This window comes from Lithobates pipiens, unplaced genomic scaffold (assembly GCF_037356315.1).
Source record: "Lithobates pipiens isolate NorthernLeopardFrog02 unplaced genomic scaffold, aLitPip1_a1.2 Scaffold_23, whole genome shotgun sequence".
In the NCBI taxonomy this organism is placed as follows: Eukaryota; Metazoa; Chordata; class Amphibia; order Anura; family Ranidae; genus Lithobates; species Lithobates pipiens.
Window position 1 is genome coordinate 192,122,188 of NW_027507785.1, and position 6,427 is coordinate 192,128,614.

The following is a 6,427-nucleotide window of genomic DNA, read 5'->3' on the forward strand; positions in this document are numbered from 1 at the left end:
GTTCAGGATACATGTGGATGTGTCACCGGACTGATGTTTCAGTATATATAGGGAGTGCAGTTCAAGTATGTATTATTCTGCACACTTCCTCCAAGATCATCTTACCTAAACCAGTAAATAGAATCTCATATTTTAATTCTACATTACTCATATAACTACCATATATACCTCTGTGTCAGGAAGTGGTTGCATACCAATAGGCATAGATAGTATATCACGTGCAGATCTATAGAAAAAAATCACTGTGATCCAAACTAAATAGAATTTGGCCAAGCATGGCCAGTAGACTGAGCACCCCCTTATCCCAAGTGGTAAAGAGGAGTATATAGATAAGGTATACACAAAGGAAAAGGATATTAGAATTTTTAGGAAGGGGTGAGGATATGTCTCCCATTGTTCATTGCTTACCCAAGGAGTATCTGTAAAGGGGAGAAAATTAGACACAGTTCACTTTAGTGGTAGATTAGAGCTGTAATAGAAAATATCTTTACTGCACCCCAGAATGCCTTGTCCCATCCACAAAGGTAAATCAGAGGGGGGGCTCGGAATGAAGCCCCTCAGCCTATCTCCCTGAAACAGTAATTAAAAAAGTTTGTTTTGTCCCCTGTATAAAGGGCGCAGTGATGTATAACAGATTTGTCATATCAGTACTTACTATCAGATGAGCGTTCCTCTGTGCAGAGCGTATAGGTGTCGCTCTAAGGGTCACAGCTAATACAGTTTAAATTGCTGCATAGTCGCCAGCTTATTGGCTTATCATGTGTCAAGAGGGTATGTAATTAGTGCGGTGGGCGGCGAGCATGTTTCCATGTTGCTGCTAAACCAGCCAATCATACTTGAGGATAATTGAGTCTTAATAATAACAGACCACCTTGGAACACAGCATTGTGGGTGGAGCTAGTGTCAGTGCCTCACGCGCCCAACGCGTGTGCTGAAGCGCAGCGTCTGATGTAGGAACTACGTCACTTCCTTCAGAAATTCAGGTCTGCGTATCATCCCAAGCGGAAGTGACGTCCTAATCGGTGCATCAGTGGCTAATATTGGAACGGAGCGTTCTATAAGGAACTGGCGCCGCTTCCCACATAGGCACAAATCCACGTAAAGGAAATAAAGGAACAGAATGCAAACAGATGTGCACAATGAAGCCCAGTCACCTAGATAATAGAATTAAATAGGCACAGCCATAAATTTGACACCAGGGGCAAAAACAATAGCTGTGAAACCAGAGGACATCTATATTTTAACATTGAGGGGCACAGCTAACCATAGGGGGAGGAGACAAAAAAAACTACTGTTAATAATGATTTTTTTTTGCTTAAGAAAAATAGAAAGTATCATGTTCATCAATCGATTAGGGACCCTCAAGGCCATCTCACATGATGGAAGAAAACCCCTCCAAAAAGGTCTGAAGCTAATGCACTCATTTAAGCCAGGTGGACTAGTAGCGCAAAGGTCGGTTATCCATCAAGTTTCTCTTTGTAACAGGATTTTATCCCAGTCACCTCCTCTGGAGCTTGGGTGAACACGATCCAACACAGTAAACTTTATCTTGGGAAAATTGCCCAAGTGTATGTCACGTGCATGGCGGCCCAATGTAAGGTCCGGGTTGCAGGTGCGTACCCTTAGGATATGTCTGTTTGGTTTTACCCACGTAAAAAGACCCGCAGGCACAAGTTAGAAGATAGACTACCCCATATGTCCGACAATTGGCAAAATGTAAAGGTCTGAGGGTTTTGCCATTCGGCAATAGAACCTTCTGTTCTGTATTAATGAATTGACATTGGGGGCAGCCCCCACATTTGAACGAGCCACGGCGCTTACAGGGGTCATCCCTGAACTCCCCTGTATATTCGCTCTTAACTAGGCGATCTTTCAGTGATTTGGAGCATCTAAAGGTGATTGACGGGGTCTTGGGGATGACATTTTTTCCCCCTTTTTTCCCCCTCCCCCCCTTTTTTGTTGTTTTGTTTTAACCACTTGACAACTGGGCACTTAAACACCCCTCCTGCCTAGACCAATTTTCAGCTTTCGGTGCTCTCACAATTTAAATGACAATTACTCAGTCATGCAACACTGTACCCAAATGAATTTTTTGTCCTTTTTTTCCCACAAATAGAGCTTTCTTTTGGTGGTATTTGATCACCTCTGGGGTTTTATTTTCTGTGCTATAAATGAAAAAAGACCGAAATTTTTGAAAAAAAACACATATTTCTTTGTTTCTGTGACAAAATTATGCAAATTATTAATTTTTCTTCATAAATTTTGGCCACAATTTATACTGCTACATATCTTTGGTAAAAATAACCCAAATTAGTGGATATTATTTGGTCTTTGTGAAAGTTAGAGAGTCTACAAGCTGTGGTGCGAATCATACAAAATTGATCACATCTGATGTACTGGTGGCCGATCTCACTTCTGCCGACCTGAACAAGTCAGGAAAGTACAAATACTCCCCAATTTACCCCTTTTTGGAAAGTAGACATTCCAAGGTATTTAGTAAGAGGCATGGTGAGCTTTTTGATGTTGTCATTTTTTCCCACAATTCTTTGCAAAAGTAAGATTTTTTATTTTTTTCCACAAAATTGTCATTGTAATTGGTTATTTCTCTCATATGGCATGTGTATACCACAAATGACACCCCCAAAAAATTCTGCTATTCCTCCTGAGTATTACAATACCACATGTGTGGGACTTTTCACAGCCTGGCCACATAGAGAGGCCCAACATGCAGGGAGCGCCATCACATGTTCTAGGAGCATAAATTACACATCTAACTTATTGACTACCTATTACACTTTTGAAGGCCCTGGAGTACCAGGACAATGACACGTGACACTGATGACAGATGGCACTAATATGTGGCACCGATGACGCGTGACACTGATGACAGATGGCACTGATAAGTGGCATTGATGACACGTGACACTGACAACAGATGGCACGTGACACTGACAGGTGGCACTGATGACAAATGGCACTGATACGTGGCACTGATGACAGATGGCACTAATATGTGGCACTGATGACAGATGGCACTATGTGGCACTGATGACAGATGGCACTGATGACAGATGGCACTTATACGTGGCACTGACAGATGGCACTGGGGACAAATGGCACTGACAACAGGTGGCACTGGGGACAGATAGCACTAACATATGGCACTGGGGGCAGGTGGCACAGGGGAGGATGGCACTGGGTGAGGAAGGCACTGGGGAGGATGGCACTGGGGCGGATGGCACTGGGTGAGGATGGCACTGGGTGAGGATGGCACTGGGGGAGGATGGCACTGGGGCGGATGGCACTTTTTTTTTTTTTACTTACGGCCGCTGCAGCCGTTCATCTCTCCCTTCTCACACGCTGTCTATGTGAGGAGGGAGAGCGGCGCTGAGAGATGATCTCAAATGCTTACATATGAGATCATCTCTCATTGGACACGCCAATCGCGCTGTGATTGGCCGTTTACAGCGATCTGTGACTGGCTGTGTCCGGGGGACACAGCCAGCACAGAACTTCCCCAATGCGCAGCGGCGCACAGAGGGGAAGTAAACAGGAGAACGTCCAGGGACAGCCTCCCGGCAGTTAGCGTCCCCTCTGTAGCCATCTTTCGGCTATAGGGCGGGCGCAAAGTGGTTAAAGATTGTTTTTTACATTGTAGAAATATCAATATGTCATCGAGTTTTTGCTCTTCACCCCTGATGAAAGTTCTGTGATACCAGCAACTAGAAACGCGCCGGGTGTTGGTGATATAAGAAGAGTATTTTAATTATCTATTCTTTGGCTTTTCTTATTGATCTATGTATTTGTTTACTTGTAGACAAACCCCTGATACACGAGCGGCCTATGTGTCTTTTTGGTTGTATTTTGTATCTATGTTGTAACCACTAATAAAGTATGTATGTATATATGTTTTATATTGTTGTTTGGTGGTGGTGGTCATATAAAATCCCACCTAATTAGGGGGTTTCTTTTCTTACAATGTGCCCTGTGTGGCTCACATCCTTTACTTGGTGGTGCAGTGGTTCTTGGGCAGGTACCCAGGCTTACAGGATGTCCTGAGGCAGGCCAGGAAAGTCTGTGTGCATTTCCACCAAGCATATAATGCCAGTGCTTGGCTGGCTGACCTCCAAAAAGGAATTTAACATGCCCAAGACCCGCCTAATCTGTGACATGCTCATCAGGTGGAACTCAACTTTGGCCATGCTGCAGAGGCTGCACACGCAGCAGAGGGCCATCAATGAGTACCTGTGCGACTATTGCACCAGGACAGTGTCAGGGGAGCTTGTTTTTTTCCCCCACGCCAGTGGGCCATGATCAGGGATGCATGCACTGTCCTGTCACCATTTGAGGAGGCCATGAGGATGGTGAGCAGTGACAGGGCATACATCAGTAACAGTGTCCCTCTTGTCCAACTGTTGGAGCACACGCTGCATGGAATAATGGACAGGGCACTTGAGGCAGAACAGAGGCAGGAAGAGGAGGACTTCCTAAGATTTGGGAGCAATTCCCCCAGAGGTGGGATTTTTAGGCAGCAGAATTAAGGGTCAAATCAATTTTTATAAATATTCCAAAGTTTATTGATAAAAGAAAAAAAAAAGAAATATAGACATAGGGATTAAAAAATGAGCTCCAGTAGGACAATAATGATATGAAAAATATGAATATACAATACAAACTCAAATTTTCCTTACGAACAAATAGTAATGGAAATTGTTCAAAATCTAAGAAAATAAGCTCTGACACATTTCAACCCAACCTAGTGAGGTCTTCTTCAGAGGAGTAGTCTGCTGGGGAAAAACACATCATGAGTATATGTGTAAACCATTGTGTGCAAACATGATATATATACATGATATATATATAAATATAGCACAAACATTTCACATAGTTACCCCAAAATGCATATCCAAAATACAAAGTCGAGAGAGTTTTTAGTCCAAACTGGAGATCCCTTTAAAATTACCTTCTTTCCTCCCGGATGGGAATCCCAAGACTTCCCCCAACCATGCGTCCCAGACGAGGAGGGGCACCTATTCAAAGATGCGTCTTACAAGAGGTCACACCAACAATGGACCCTCCGACACGGCGTAGGAAAATTTTAGTCTGTATTGTATATTCATATTTTTTATAACATTATTGTCCTACTGGAGCTCATTTTTTAATCCCTATGTCTATATTTCCTTTTTTTTTTTTATCAATAAACTTTGGAATATTTATAAAATTGATTTGACCCTTAATTCTGCTGCCTAAAAATCCCACCTCTAAGGGAATTGCTCCCAAATCTTTTCCTGTCCTTAGGGGATGAGCAGCACTCTCTGGCCTGTATTGGCGTGTATCTTTTCCTTTGTTGAGGAGGACTTCCTTACCTCTCACAGCCCCCTTTATTCAGACAGTGTAACTGCTGGCCTGCCGATCACACAGGAAGAGGAGGAGGAGGAGGAGAAGGATTGTGTCATCATGGAGGTGGAGCCTGGCACTCAGCATCAGCAGCAGTCTTTAAGGGATCATTTACATTCCCAAGAAACACATGGACTTGTATGTGGCTGGGAGGAGGTGGCTGCTGATCATGTCGTCCTTAGTGACCTAGAGGACTCTGGACCGAATGCCTCAGCTAACTTACGCTGCATGACCTCCCTGATCCTGCAAAGTCTGCGGAAGGATCCTTGTATTCGTCGGATCAAGGAGAGGGATCATTACTGGCTGGCAACCCTCCTTGATCCATGTTACAAGGGTAAGGTTGCGGACCTTATCTTGTCGTCGCAGAGGGAGCAGTGGATGAAACATCTTTGGAAGGCCTTGCAGAAAGGTCTGTGCAACGTGTTCCCAGAGACTGGGAGGTTACAAATTCCTGGTCCTGGACAACGTGTTGGTGAGGCTTTGGTCAGTCAGATAAGGAACAGTGGAGAAGGTGGCCGTCTGACCGATGCATTCAGACAATTTTTTTAGTCCGCAGCCCCAAGTTATTATTGGTTCCAGCAACCATCACCAGCGTCTGATTTACATGGTGCAGGAATACCTAAGGGCAAGATCAGACTTGGACACCTTTCCCACTGAAAATCCTCTGGGTTACTGGGTCTTGAGGATGGATCACTGGCCAGAGCTTGCACAGTATGCAATCGAGCTACTGTCCTGCATCCAACATTCTTTCGGAACGCACATTCAGTGCTGCTGGAGGCTTTGTAACTGTTCACAGGGTGCGTCTCTCCACCTACTCGGTTGATCGACTGACCTTCCTAAAAATGAATCAGTCTTGGAACACCACCAGCTACTAAGCACCTGATGCTGATGTATCCGAACAATTTTTTTAGAAATTTCAGATCCCTTCAAGGCTGCCTATGCTGATGCTGAGTGACTATCCTGTTATGCTGAGGGACTATCCTCTTCCTCCTCAATGATCATGCTCATAGCTTGTAAGAACATTTTTGGT